The sequence below is a fragment of the Elephas maximus genome, chromosome 12, assembly GCF_024166365.1.
Source record: "Elephas maximus indicus isolate mEleMax1 chromosome 12, mEleMax1 primary haplotype, whole genome shotgun sequence".
Lineage (NCBI taxonomy): Eukaryota > Metazoa > Chordata > Mammalia > Proboscidea > Elephantidae > Elephas > Elephas maximus.
The window spans coordinates 11,257,815-11,272,655 of NC_064830.1; positions in this window are offsets into that span (position 1 = coordinate 11,257,815).

The window sequence follows — 14,841 nt, forward strand, 5'->3', positions numbered from 1 at the left end:
AGGTCCTCAGAAATAAGCATTATGGATGATGCTTTAAGGAATATATTGTTTATTAGAATGATTGAGGGAGGCAAAGAAACTAGCTTTTTGGGCGCTTACTATGCGCAGAGAACTCTACTTGATATTTTACACAATTTATCTTATTTAATTCTTGCAATAACTCTGTGAGGCAGGTATAATTTCCCTCGTTTTTAAAATGGAAAGACTGCAACTCAGAGAGGATAAGCAATTTACCCAAATTCTCACAACTAGAAAGTGGTAGAATTGGGCTATGAAGCTATATCTGTCTCAAAGCTGTCATGCCTGACAGGTGAGAAATCAGTTTTTGTTTAGCTATCATCCAAATGAGACAGAAAGCAGAGGGATTTTTTATCCCGTTGAATAGGTAGGAGTCCCTAGGTGGTGCAAATGGCTAACATGCTCTGCTGCTAACCGAAAGGCTGGAGGTTCAAGTCTACCCTGAGATGCCTCTGAAAAAAGGCCTAGCTATCTACTTTGAAAAATCAGCCACTGAAAACCCCATGGATTACAGCTTTACTCTGGCGCACACGGGGTCACCATGAGTCAGAATCCACTAGCCAGCAAGTGGTTTAGAATAGGTAGGAAATTCAGAAGCCTCCCAGTGGTCAGGGACAGCAGAGGTGATGGCTTCTCAAGCCCAAGACCCAGAAAGAACTGGTGGAGTCAGGACCCAGGAGAGAATGGGCAAGTCCTGTTCTACCTTGGAAATTCCCTACGGGTCCATAGCCTTCTCTACCTTCCTCACCACGTGAGAATGTGTAATTTAATCCTGTACCACCAGATGGGAAAACAGACCTCTGCCAAAGCTGATTCCACGCTTGTAAGACACACAGGAAATTGTCTCTAGGAGAGAGTGCCGTCTCATTATCAGAGTCACTCCTGTCCCTGTAAATCAGTGTGGCTGCTAAGGATGGGAGCGCTGAGGCTGGCAGCCCAGTAGCTCCAGCCCCAGGTTGTGAGTTTCTGCCAAGGACAGCAGAAAGTCAGGGGAAGCAGGGTATGTTAAGGGGAGGAGCATGTCTGTGTACGCGTGGTAGGAAATGGGGACGGAGTCAGAGTTTGGAGAGATACCTCTCCATTCCAGCTGCCATGAAATAGACTGTTGAGTATGTAGGAAGCTCCTCATCGCTGGAGGAGGTCCAGCAGTTGCTGGGTAATCGCTTGTTAGAGGGATGCAGATAGGATCCTCTAGAGGACGGACCAAAGGAGCATCTACGACAGGCCTGAGTGGTCAGTCTTCTGGGCAGTGGTAGAGAGTGCTGGTTATATTCAAAATCGGAGGTCAGGAAGATTCATCCTTGGAAATATGGAAAACACTGTAAACCGTCCAGCCTCAAGGATGGGCTCACGCACAACCTAACCTGGAGCATCTTACCTCCAGTTGGAGCTATTTCGGGGATTCATCATTATTCTTGATCATTGTGTAGCATTTCATTGTGTGTATGTACCATGAAGTCAGCCCCAGACTCGTGGCAACTCCACGCACAATAGAACTAAACACTGCTTGGTCCTGCCTGTTTAGTTCTCGTGATCAGCTGTGGACCAGGCTGTTGTAATCCATGGCATTTTCGTTGGCTAGTTTTTGGAAGCAGATCATCAGGCCTTTCTTCCTAGACCAGCTTAGTTTGGAAGCTCTGCTGAAACCTGTTTAGCATCATGGAAATGTGCAGGCCTTCACTGGGAGACAGGTGATGGCTGTGCCTGAGGCGATTGGCTGGGAATGGAACACGGGTCTCCTGCACGGAGCGTGAGACTTCTACCTCCAGACCACCACTGCCCCTGATTTGGTGTTACTGTCTTCTGTTTCCACTGCACGCCCCTGGTTGCTTCTGGTAGGTCCATGAAGGCACTGAGTGCCCTCATGGCTCAACTATCACTCCTCCTTATATCAACCTGTGTTCACACTCTCTTACAAAGTAGGAGTTACATCCAAATTGCATCTTGCAACAGTGGTAACTTTTTCCTTCTTCAAGAATTTTTCCAGAGTTCTCTGTACCTCATCGGGTATGAAATGAACAGTTATACTTGTGAGTTGTTGTTAGGTGCTGTCATGTTGGTTCCAACTCATAGTGATCCCATGCACAGCAGAACATGGCATCCCTTTGCTGAAACATTTCAATTAATATTCTGTCAATTCCTGGAGACTTGTGTTTCACCAATGCCTGCAGTGCAGCTTGGACTTCTTCCTTCATTCAGTACCATTGGTTCTTGATCATATGCTACCTCCTGAAATGGTTGAATGTTGACTAATTCTTTTTAGTATAATGACTCTGTATTCTTTCAGTTTTCTTTTGATGTTTCCTGCATCATTCAATTTTTGGTCGTAGAATCCTTTAATATTGCAACTCAAGGCTTTAAGTTTTTCTTCAGTTCTTCAGCTTGAGAAACGCAGAGTTGTTCTTCCCTTTTGGTTTTCTAATTCCAGGCCGACTCTACTTTGAGGAGGCAGCTCTTCCTCAGTCATATTGTGAACACCTTCCAACCTGAGAGGCTCATCTTCCGGCACTGTATCAGACAATGTTCTGCTGCTATCCATAAGGTTTTCATGGGCCAATACTTTCAGAAGTAGAACGCCAGGTCCTTCTTTCCAGTCTATCTTAGTCTGGAAGCTCCGCTGAAACCTGTTCTCCATGGGTGACCCTGCTGGTATTTGAAATACTGGTGGCGTAGTGTCATGAATTGAATTACGTCTCCCCACAAAAATGTGTGTATTAACCTGGTTAGGCCAGTTATTCCCAGTATTATGTGGTTGTCCTCCATTTTGTGATTGCAATTTTATGTTAAGAGGATTCGGGTGGGATTCTAACATCTCTTGCTCAGGTCACCTCCCTGATCCAAATGTAAAGGGAGTTTCCCTGGGGTGTGGCCAGCACCACCTTTCATCTCTCAAGAGATAAAAGGAAAGGGAAGCAAGAAGAGAGTTGGGAACCTCACGCCACCAAGAAAGCAGTGCCAGGAGCAGAGCGTGTCCTTTGGATCCAAGGTTCCTGCACAGAGAAGCTCCTAGTCTGGGAGCAAGATTGATGAGAAGGCTGACGGAGAGAGAAAGCCTTCCCCTGGAGCTGACGCCCTGAATTTGGACTTTTAGCCTACTTTACTGTGAGGAAATAAACTTCTCTTTGTTAAAGCTATCCCCTTGTGGTATTTCTGTTACAGCAGCACCAGTTCACGAAGACACATATCTTCCAGCATCACAGCAGCATTCAAGCCGCCACAGTAGGACAAACTGACCGACAGTGGTGGTATACTTGTGAATGGCTGCATCTGAAGTGAGTGTTGACTGTGTCACCACAGAAAGAGTGAGGGAGTTCCTGCTCAGGACAGGAGGCCATTTCTAGCCCAGTTCTCAGTCAGAAATCTAGTTTTTCTACTACAGATTCTTGCACAGTGCTTAGGAGTCATCTCCACTGCATCGGAATCATCCACGTGTGCCTCTCCCTCCACGGTGTGGCGCCTCTTATGTTGATGGCAGCCATTTCCTCAATGTCTGCCTAAAACTGCATTAAAAAAAAAAAAACCCATCGCCATCGTGTCAATTCCGGCTCATAGTGATCCTATAGGACAGAGTAGAACTGCCCCATAGGGTTTCCAAGGAGTGGCTGGTGCATTAGACCTGCTGGCCTTTTGGTTAGCAGCTGAGCTTTTAACAGCTGTGCCACCAGGGCTCCAAACTGTATATAGCACACAGGAAACAGTTAATAAATATTGGTTATATTTGATATGTAATACTCCTACTTCCTCTCAATAGAAATAAAAGAAAATGCCTCCTCTCCGTGGACCAATAAAATGAAGTATATAACTCGAATCAGTGCCTGTGACATTTTTTAGAAAGGAAGGTGAACCTAATGGAAGTGCTCCTCTTAGTGAAGGCCATTCTGTATTTCCTCTTGCATTTAGGGTTTTGTGGTCATTACTCATGGCTACGAAAGTGTGTTCTCTCTGCTGAAGCATGGGTTTGGGAGTCCAATAAGCAGGAAGGTCTATCTCTAGGGGCCGATTAACCAGCCAGCAAAGTGCCCTCTAGTTTACACCAAGCAAGGTATGCACGGGCTTAACTGTGTTTACTTACTAATCTGTAGTGCGCAATTTCACATGGGTTTCATGTCTTTGATGTGGTGGAAAATAGCTGAAATTCCACACTACAGATTAGCAAGTAAGCCCGTGGTATCTTGCTTCCTGGGTGATCTGTCCCTGTCTATCTCCCACCTTGGAAGAAGTCTGTCTTCCCCGGGCACTGCTACAGAACGCAAGCTCCAGGCAGTCCCTCGGAACCGGACTGGAAGGGCCTGCTGGGTGGAAGAGAGAAGGGACCAGCACGGGGCAGGCGGGGGGGGCGGTAGGGTTTGCCACAGGACTCCTAGGCATGATCTTGGGCCTTTGGTCTGCAGCTAGGCCCTGCAGGAGGCCTCTCAGTCCTACCTCCAGAGGAACTCCAGGGGCGCCCAGAGGGAAGCCCAGCTGATGATAAAGTACAGGAGGTTTTCAGAGTCAGCAGCTGGGCAAGTCACCCATGACCAGCAGGAACAGCCTGGCAGAGGAAGACACTGAGGACACACACACACACACACACGTGTGCACATGCACACACACGCACATGCACACAAGCACACACATGCACACACACGTGCACGCGAGCCCTTTACGTGGTCTCTACTCCTTTGAAGCTGTCACTGGGGGAAAATCTGCAGAAGCAGAAGTGGAGAGAACGTTTGAGGACGTTTCCTTTCCTTCCCAACCACAGGCCGTTCTAAGCACTCCTGCACTTCCCTCCGATTTTATTTGTTTTGCCCCTCTTTGTTTCTGCTACTGAGTTTCCTAAAAGAACGGCGGCCTCCAGCCCTGCAGGAACGGCCGGCCGGCCAGACTCTCCCAGGGGACCTGCCTGCTGTTCAGAGGGGCCCGCTCCCCTCCTGCTTCCTGCCATCAAACACTGCTCCCCTAATGACTAGTCAGTGGGCCGCAGAGGCCTGAGGCTGTCCCAGCGCCTGGAGGAGCCCAGCCCGCAGTTCGGTATTTCACAGGCATGGATATTTCAGAGTCAAATTATGTGATATGCTCATACTGCCAGCGTCTAGCTTTCCCATCCGCCAGCAGCTGAAGCAATAGAAGCCTTGGCCTCCCCTAGGCTCCAGGTAAGCGAATGTGTCCACAGCAGCATTTCCACCCTCCTGCCAGCAAGGCGGTCTAGGACCAGTGCCCCGGCCACAGACCCCTGGTCCGGAGCGTCTAGGCCACAACCTCAGCACCTCTACACTGCAGGCAAACCTCACCCTTTCCTGACCCCCATAACCAATAAACACTCCAGCCTCTGTGGATTTTCTATTCCCCCCTGTGAGCCTTCTACTCTTCAGCTCTGCATGTCAAAATCAGACCTGTTTCCAGGCTCCAGCAGGATCAGATTTCCTCCTCCAGGTCTTCCTTGATTCCCAGCAGGCTCTCACTTTCCCTTCTGTTGCCAGAGCTTGCCCTGGTGGCTCTGTGGTTAAAATACTTGGCTGCTAACCAAGAGGTCAGCGGTTCAAACCCACCAGCTGCTCTACAGGAGAAAGATGTGGTGGTCTGCTCCTCTAAGAGACAGTTCTATTCTGTCCTATAGGGTTGCTAGGAGTTGGAATTGACTCAATAGCAGTGTTTTTTCATCCACCCCCCCCTTGGCTTGTTACAAAATGCACCATTTTTGCCTGGCGTCATAGCTATTTTATGAAAGTTAACACCATCATTAGTCTTCTGGTTATTAGCTTTCTCTTCACGTTGTTCTTTCTGCTCAGGAATCTGTCACATCTCTATTTAAAACCAGTGAATGCTTCTTTGTTAAATGTCTACGTCCCCCACTTGACTCTGTGGGAGCTGGGCCTTGGGCATCGCTGCATCTCTGGTGTCTCCTTTAGTGCACCGCACAGGGAAGGCTCTCAGTAAGTAGTCACTGAGTTAATCACTCTCAGCATCCCCAGGATTTAGCAGTTTGGTGGGTTTTTTAGAATAGAGCAAGGACTCACTAGATGCCTGCTGGGTGAGTGTTGGGAAGTTTGAAGTGCCCGGTCTAACACAGCAGTGCTATACAGAGCGGTGTGGTTAGTTGCTGTCAAGCCGGCTCCACCTCATGCCCACCTGTGTAGAACAGAAATAAATGTCGCCTGGTCCTGCGCCATCATCGTGACCGTTGATACGTTTGAGTCCATAGTGGCAGCTCTTATGGCAATCTATCTCATGAGGGTTTCCCTCATTTTTGAGGGATCACAACAGAATACATAATGCTGCCAACATGTTAATTTCCTTCTATACTTATACATGTCTTTGAAAGTGGATCCACAGCATTTCAATTATTATTTTTTTCTTTTTTTGCCTCCATTAATATATCCTGAAATGGCAAAAGGATCATGGCCTATTTTGGAGAAAGCAAAGCCACAAGAAGATCCCTATTACTTATCCTTTAAAAATAAGCTCAAAATTATCCTTAAAGCCAGATGTGGGACATATTTATAATAGAACGTTGAACTCCTTGAATTTCAAGTGGAAAATACATAAACCAAACCATCATGTAAAGGTCTTCTTTTAGCAAGTCTTGGAAAACTGCTATATAGTCTGGTGAGGTTCAGTTCCCCTCCAGACCTGGAAGACCACAACTATTTCCCTGAACTTGGGAATACTTAAATTCACTGTTTGCCTTTTGTGAGAACTGTTAAGAGTCTTAACTGATACTAGCCTGCTGCAATGAAATGTGAATAATTAATTGAACCTAAATGGAAAGACAAGCGTAAAAATATGCACTGTGTTCTTTATTTCTTCTTGTTATCTGGACTGATGGAGACAGAAGCAAAAAATTCACCTATGAATTCCCACACCTTTTGGCACAGGTCTTCTTCCAGGGTTGCCATGGCTTGTTTTGAGACTCCCAGTCAGAATCAGGCTAGGAGACCTGAAGCACTGAACCTTGCCCATCAGGATCTCTCAGGTCAGATAGGAGCAAAGAATTGCCTGTCCATGAGGTCTTGAAGTCCTGAGTCAAATGCAAAGAAGAGGGAGGTTATGGATCTGCCATGTGATAAAAAGAGTGAGGTGGTTGGGGTACTAGTAAAAATTCTCACCTATTGGTGGAAATTATAATCTTGATGCAATAGATTGGTTGTAGAATTCAAAAGAGATAAGATACACAAAATATTTTGAACAATTCCTGGCACACACCAGTTCTTGAGTTGATTCATGGCAACCCTGTGTGTTTTAGATTAGAACTGTGCTCCCTAGGGTTTTCGTAGGCTGATTTTTTTAGAGGTGGATCTCCAGGATTTTAGTCTGAAGCATTTCTGGGCGGACTCAAACTTCCAACCTTTTGGTAAGTAGCCAAGCACTTTAACTGTTCATACCATCCAGGGACTCCTGGCACAAAAAATCCAAAAAACCAGAGTTGTTGCCGTTTAATTGATTCCAACTCACAGTGAGCCTACAGGACAGAGTAGAACTTCCCCATATGGTTTCCAAGAAGCAGCTGGTGGATTCAAACTGCCAACCTCTTCTTTAGCAGCTATAGCTCATAACCACTGGGGCACCAGGGCTCCTCCTGGCACATGGTATGGTGTGTATGTCCTGGCACTTGGTAGATGCTAAATAAACATTTGTCCCATCCTTTTTAACGATGTAGTCTATGTTTAAGAAAATAACACCGTATGGTGGAAAACAGCAACTTTGGAGTCAAAAGGACAAGGAATTAAAATGTGATTTGGGTTTTCCCAGACATTAGAGCTTAATCTCTCTGAACGTCAGTTTTCTCATCTGTGAAATGGTGCAAATAAGTTCCTTGTGGAATCATTGTCAAGATTAATTGCAAAGAAGCAAAATGCTGGCTACTTAGCAGAAGCTGTATAAACAATTATTACCTTCTTTTCATGCTAATCTGCCCTGGGAAACTGGTGTAGGCTCTACTGGGCCTAGAGCCCAGCTCCTGCACCTTTCTTGTTAGAGTTTCTGTCTCAGAACTCAGGTGTCTTCCAAGTTTCTGCCCCTCAGACTTGGCAACTTATTACTTGGGCAGCTCCCTCTAACACCTTCCCGGTTGATGATGTGGCTCCCACCTTTGCCCAGCCCTGTGCTCTGGTCTGCCTGGTAGATACGGCTGTGTCCTGGGCCTGGGCTGTGATTCTGTTATGACATGGCCCATGGTTGTGTGACGAACAAGGGGCTGGACATCCAGTGAATCAAGAGAGGGGCCAATGTAGTATCTAATTCACCCTATTCTTGGCAATGCACAGGAAAGTTAAAGAAACAAAACCTTTAAAGGAAGAAGATTTGTGTTACCTTGAATTTGCTTTATTAGTCCCTACAGCTGTGATCGGGTGCAGGTACTCATTTATCCTCTAGAAGGGAGTCCTAATCAGTTCTGAGGCTCTTTCGATGTCTCAGAAATGAGAACTGAAATCCTGATTAACTCCTCTCTCTCCAGTGCATCTGACTATTTGGACAAGTGCTCTAAATTCTAGGTCATCTTCAAAATGTAACTCAAGTACCCTCTGAGCAATTTCTATTCCTGATTAAAATGGTCATCAGGAGAGAGGCCACGCAAATGATGAGGACAGGAATAACATCTGAGATCCTGTCTGGAGTCATTGCCCACATTGTGGTTTTGGCAAAACAAGTTTCCTTCAGTAAAAATGGCCAACCTTTCAGGCTGCTGGTCATAGATCTGTACAAAATAATCTTGATTTATCCAAAAGAATGGCACTCTGGCTATTATGATTGCATAAAAATTTTCTCGTAGAAAAATGCCCAATGATCCCAAAGGGCCTAGATGAGAGTCCACTAACTGGTCTTCATTGACCCTCTGTGCCAATGACTTTAAGTCACAAATCTGCCCCAACATGCAGGTTTGGCTCTGACTAGTCAGTGTTGTTATTTCCCTCTTCCTCCACCAAGTTCTATGGACACTTTCAGCCCATTTCTACCTTTGTGCCTTTGCATTTGATTTTTACAGGTGAAATGCCAAACCCTCCCTTTTTTTTTTTGCAGCATAGCCTGTTTTTCCACCAAGGTCCACATTAGTTTCAAGGTCAATGAGCCGTAAGTGCCGCTCTTGATATTGAAGACATAAAGATGAACAGGACCATATACTCACCCTGAAGCACACACAAACCTAATCAAGACAGCAGGCTGATAAGTTATTTCAACACAATGTGGTATGTGTAGTTATAGCAGTGTGTGTAGGGTCAGAGTTCATTCACAGAAGGGCTATCTGGAGGTGGAGTAGAATGAGACAGTCAGGAAAGGTGTCACGGAGGAGCTGCCATTTAAGAAGAGCTCGAGCGAAGACTCATTCACTGGGGGACCAGGGGAAATTTCAGAGGGCTGGTTTTGAAGACAAGCCTTTTTCCAGGCACACATCCATAACAGATGTATTTTAATATTGCTCTGTTTACACCCCTCCATCTCTCCATGAGTTTTGTGAGGAATTCATAGTTTATATTCTATGTCCCACCAGCCACTCTTCTCAGACTCGTAATCAGGTGTTAGCATGTTCCTGATTCAAGGAAAGAGGCAGGAATGGTTACTGAATGGTGACAGGTAGGATGGATCAGCAAACGTTTGCTATGTCCACACCTGGCTCCAGACAGAGCTCCAGGGCCCCTTTTGTCCAAGTCCTCAGACAGGCTGGGGGGCATAGCTTTTCGATTCACTAGGAAAAAAATTTTTGAGGTGCCACCATCTTTTCCCTTTTACTATCTCAATGTTCACATCGCATTTATGAAGAATTTGTGAGCAATGAGTGTGGCAGAAAGGGGGTCATTTTACAGCAGATCATTTCAGCAGTTTTCTCAGACTCAGGAAGAAATGAGAGGGATATTCTCCACATCCAAACTCTTCAGAATTGAAGGATTTAACCATACCCTTTTCACGTGCACTGTGTTTTAGTTTACAAAACACGTGTCTGATCATACCTAATCCTCCAAGCTTCCCTGAGAGGTAGGGAGCACAGTATAGGTGAGGAAACTGCACCACAGAGAGGTTACATGATCTTTTTAAAGTCATGCATCCAATTAGTGGGAGAGTTAGGATTTGAATTCAAGTCTTCCAGGTTCCAAGAGCTGGATTCTCACTGCTCAAATGGTCTGTGGGGTGAATTTGGCCTATTTTTCTCCCTGGCCACATACCCTATCATCCCTTATCAGTGTAGTGTACCCCAAAGCAGGAAGTACAACTTGACAGTGCAGGCAGTGGTCACATGACCCCATCTGGATGAGTTGACTGGACTAGTGGCCAATCAGATTTACCTTCCTGGTTACTGGGACTTGGGATTTAGAGATTCTAGCTAGCATTTCTGGGTGCTTGACTTGAGATGAAATTGAAAGTTGAGTTGGATGTGGAAGGTCAGGGTATGTCTGAGCCATAGAAATAGAGAGAAGAGGCTGTGACAGAGAGAGAAATGAAAGGTTACAGGGCCCCAGGAAGGGAGACAGAGACAGAGAGCAGATACCTTGGTTTCCACTGCCTTCTGGCCCCTTATTCCAGGCCCTGAGTGCTTGCATTCCATGTGCTATTCTTGTATCCTTCTATAATATGTGCTATTGGCTTTGGTATAATTTCAATGTGCTTTATAATCAAATGATTCCTGAGATCATATTAACAGCTGACATTTATTGGGTGTTTACCACGTGGCATTTATTCTTCCATCCATTTCATAGGTGTTATCTCTAATTTTATAATATAAAGCCTCTGATGTAAGTAATATTTTACTTTAACTGCATTGTACAGATTTAAAAAAAAAAGAGAGAGAGAGAGAGACAGCATGTAGTTTGTACAAGCTAACATACATAGTAAGTGACAGGGCAAATAGTAGATCAAGAGGTCCAAATGCCTCCAGAACTGTCCCACCAAACTAAAGCTGACCAAAATTGAAACAAGCATCTCTGATCCTAAACCAATTTTTCCTCTTCTAATCCTTATTTCAGTGATAGCCCTACCATGTGGCCTGCTACCCAAGACATAAAGGTCCTTTTTATTTTACTTTTGCAAACTGTTTAGTAGAACTACCTCACTCTCTCCACTATTGCCATCTCTACCTCAACCTCAGGCCAGTCATCCGTCTTCTGTGCCTGAATCACTGCAACAAGAACGGCCTTCCAACGATGCAAACTCAGCCATGTCAATCTTCTACTTCACTGCCTTTGTGAGATTTCCAGAGTGATTGGGAAAAAAAGGCAAGCTTATTAGTATGCTGCTCAAGGCTTTTTATAATCTGGCCCCCACTTCTGTCTCCATCAACCTAAAACAAACTTGATAATCCAGCCCTAGAGTCAGGTGTCATTTTAAGATACATAAGTAAACACAGCAAAAATCTCTGCCCTGGTGGAGCTTATAATGTACTGGGGAGGAGACAGATAATAAACAATAAACCAAACGAATAAGTAAATCATTTAGTTGTGGTGGTTAGGTGTCATTGGGTTGGCTTCAACTCATAGTGAATTTATGCATAACGGAACAAAATGTTGCCCAGTCCTACGTCATGCTCACAATTACTGCTGTGTTTGAGTCCATTGCTGTGGCCACTGGGTCAATCCAAAGTAAATTATAGAGCTTGTTAAGAAAAAAAAAAAACTATATGTGTTGTGGGGAAAAAAAAAAAGAAGATTAAAAAAATAGAGAGGGCTTAGGATGATCAAGAATGCAGGCATAGGGGATGAGTGCAAAACAAAATACTGAAGTCAAAGTAGTCCCTACTAAGAAATTGTTATTTAAGCAAGAGTTTGAAATAGGTGAAGAGCAAACCATCTCGGGGAAGAGCATTCCAGGTAGAAATAAACTTGAAGAGCCAGGACAAAGAGCATCAGGTGGGAGCATGCTCAGCATATTGGAAGAACAGTGAGGAGGCCAGTGTGTGTGGAGTGCCATGAGCCCGGGAAGAAGAGCAGGTCATGAGGCCAGAGATGTGACAGGGAGCCAGATCACACAGGAACAAGTAGGCCATCAAAAAGAATTTGACTTTTACTCGGAGTAAAATTGGGACCACTCGAGAATTTTGAGCAGAGAAATGATCTGGCTTGCCTTTTAAAATGATAACACTGACTGTTGTGTTAAGAACTGACTGTACCTGGGCAAGAGTAAAGGCAGCAAAAGCAGTTAGGCTGTTCCAATAACACAGCTGAGAGAGGATGATGGCTTGGACCAATGTGGTATAAAACCAGAACCCAATCACTTCTCACCACCTTCACTGCTACCACACTGGTATTTTATATATATATAGTTTTATTTATTTTGTTGGCAACACACATGGGAAAACATACACCAGTTCAGTAATTTCTACACGTATAATTCAGTGACACTGATTACATACTTAAAGTCCTGTAACCATTCTCATCTCCCTTTTCTGAGCTGCTCCTCTCCCATTAACATAAGCTCACTGTCCCCTAAGGTTCTTATCTAATCTTTCGAGTTGCTGTTGTCAATTTGATCACACATAGATAGTTCTTAAAAGAGCATAATGTTCAAGAAAGACATCTTTTACTAAAAAAAAAAAAAAAAATGCTAGCTAAGCTAAACTATTGTTTGGTTTTAAGAAGACTTCAGGGAATATTTTTCGTTGAGGGTTTGAAGATTATCTCAGGGCAATATATACAGGGGTTCATCCAACCTTCATGGCTCCGGGAAATCTGGAGTCCCTGAAAATTTAAAATTCTGTTCTTCGTTTTCCCCCTTTTGATCAGGGTTCTGCTATGGAATCTTTCTGTGTGTGTGTGTGTGTGTGTGTGTGTGTGTATACTTTGGCTGACAGTTTACAGAGCACATTAGTTTCTCATTCAATAATTTGTACACAAATTGGATTGTGACGTTGGTTGCAATCCCCACAATGTGTCAACACTCTTCCCTTCCCTATCCTGGGTACCCTGTTTCCATCCTTCTATTTTTCCTGTCCCTTCCTGCCTTCCTGTCATTGCTTTAGGGCAGGTGTTGCCCATTTGGTCTAGTATACATGATTGAACTAAGAAGCACGTTTCCCATATGTGTTATTGTTTTTTTTTATATAGACCTGTCTAACCTTTGGACAAAATGTTCTTTGATCAAAATGTCCCATAATGATAACTGGGCACCATCCAGTCCTTCTGGTCTCATGGCAAAGGAGGCAGTTCTTCATGGAGGCAATTAGCCACATACTCCATATCCTCCTTCTATTCCTGACTGTCCTTCCTCTGCTGTTGAAGGTGAATAGAAACCAATTGCTGTGCTTTGGATGGCTCTTTGCAAGCTTTTAAGACCCCAGTCACTACGCATCGACTAGAAGGTAGAACAGAGACACTGAATATGATATTAGGTCAATTAATTGGGATGTCTCATGAAAACATAACCCTAAACTCTAAACCAAGAAACCAAATCTCATGAGGTTTTTGGTTGTATATAATTAGTCTCAGCAGCTAGCCTTTCTTTTCTTTTTTGTCCTTATTGTAAATATATCTATTACACAACTTTTGCCAATTTTACTTTTTACAGGTTACCACTTTTTGACAGCAATTACAATAATTGGCTGTGCAACCCTACCTTTTGTCAACATGAGACTGTTGGTTAATAGCTGAATGCTTAAACCACATGTGCCACCTATGTGTATGTTTTGAAATTATTTGTATAATTTGAATAATTAGTATAGCAGAAATATTGATAATCCAGGAGGAAGCTACAATTGCTGGAGTGACAACTTCGAGTAGGTGTGAGAGGATTGCATCTAATGAACAACTGAAGGCACTGGTTTTGGAGCAGCACAAGGACAACTGGACAGACAGTCCTTCTGTAGTACCAATAAGAGGCACAAAAGCTGAGTGTATGGGTGTGGATACTGGCGAGTGGGCAAAGCAGTTGTGGGGGGTTGTGAAGAGTCTTCAAATTGTCATATGTTTTATATTCTTAATGAAGTAGAAAGCAAGATAATCAGCCAAGGATGAGAATAGTGGAGGAGATAATGGTGGTTTGAGGAAAAAAGAGAAAGTGAGAAATATTTTTCTAGGAGAGGGGCAAAGGGAATATACTAGGGAAATTGCCAGGTGACATTAAGGGACACACAAGGTTGTTGGTCATGAATTTAAAGTGGAATCAGTGAGGAAGTTTGTATAGTTTTTCTTCAGACATACTTAGCTGAATAGACACAGGCTAAGTGTAGGCGAGGAGTCCCTGGGTGGCGTGAATGACCAAAAGTTCAACTATTAATAGTAAGGTTGGTAGTTAGAATTCATCCAGAGGCACTAAGGAAGGCCTGGCAATCTGCTTCTGAAAGCTCACAGCCATGAAAACCCTACGGAGTGCAGTTCTAATCCGCAACACACGGAGTTGCCATGAGTCAGAAACAACTTGACAGAAATGTATTTTGTTGTTGTTGTTGGTTTTGCCAAGAGATTTCTATGAAGTAAAGGAAGGGCAAAGGAGTTGAGCAGATGTGCAAGTGAGTGACCATAACCCCTAACTATGGAAGTTGAGTCAGTTAGAAGAGAAGAAGGGACATCAAGGGGATGAGGGAAGGGAAAAATTAACTGCATCAAGAATTTGGAGTTTCTGGGAAAGTCAAATGATTTTTGGAGTCGAAGCACTGAAAGAATAAGCTGGAGAGACACAAGACGGTGATCAGAACTTTGGGGTGCATGGAGGTGTTGCAGTTACTGGTAATGACAAAGTAACAAAAATAGAACTCCGTGGCTGATACAGAGTTGGATCATGGAGGACATGATCATTGGAGAAGAGAAGTCTAAGGAACTAGGTCCAGATTGTGGTAAGGATATGTCTATATGTGCATGGAATCTCCTAGAATTAAGACAGGAGTGCTGTTGGAGATAGTGACTGTGAGTCAGGAGTTAAAAA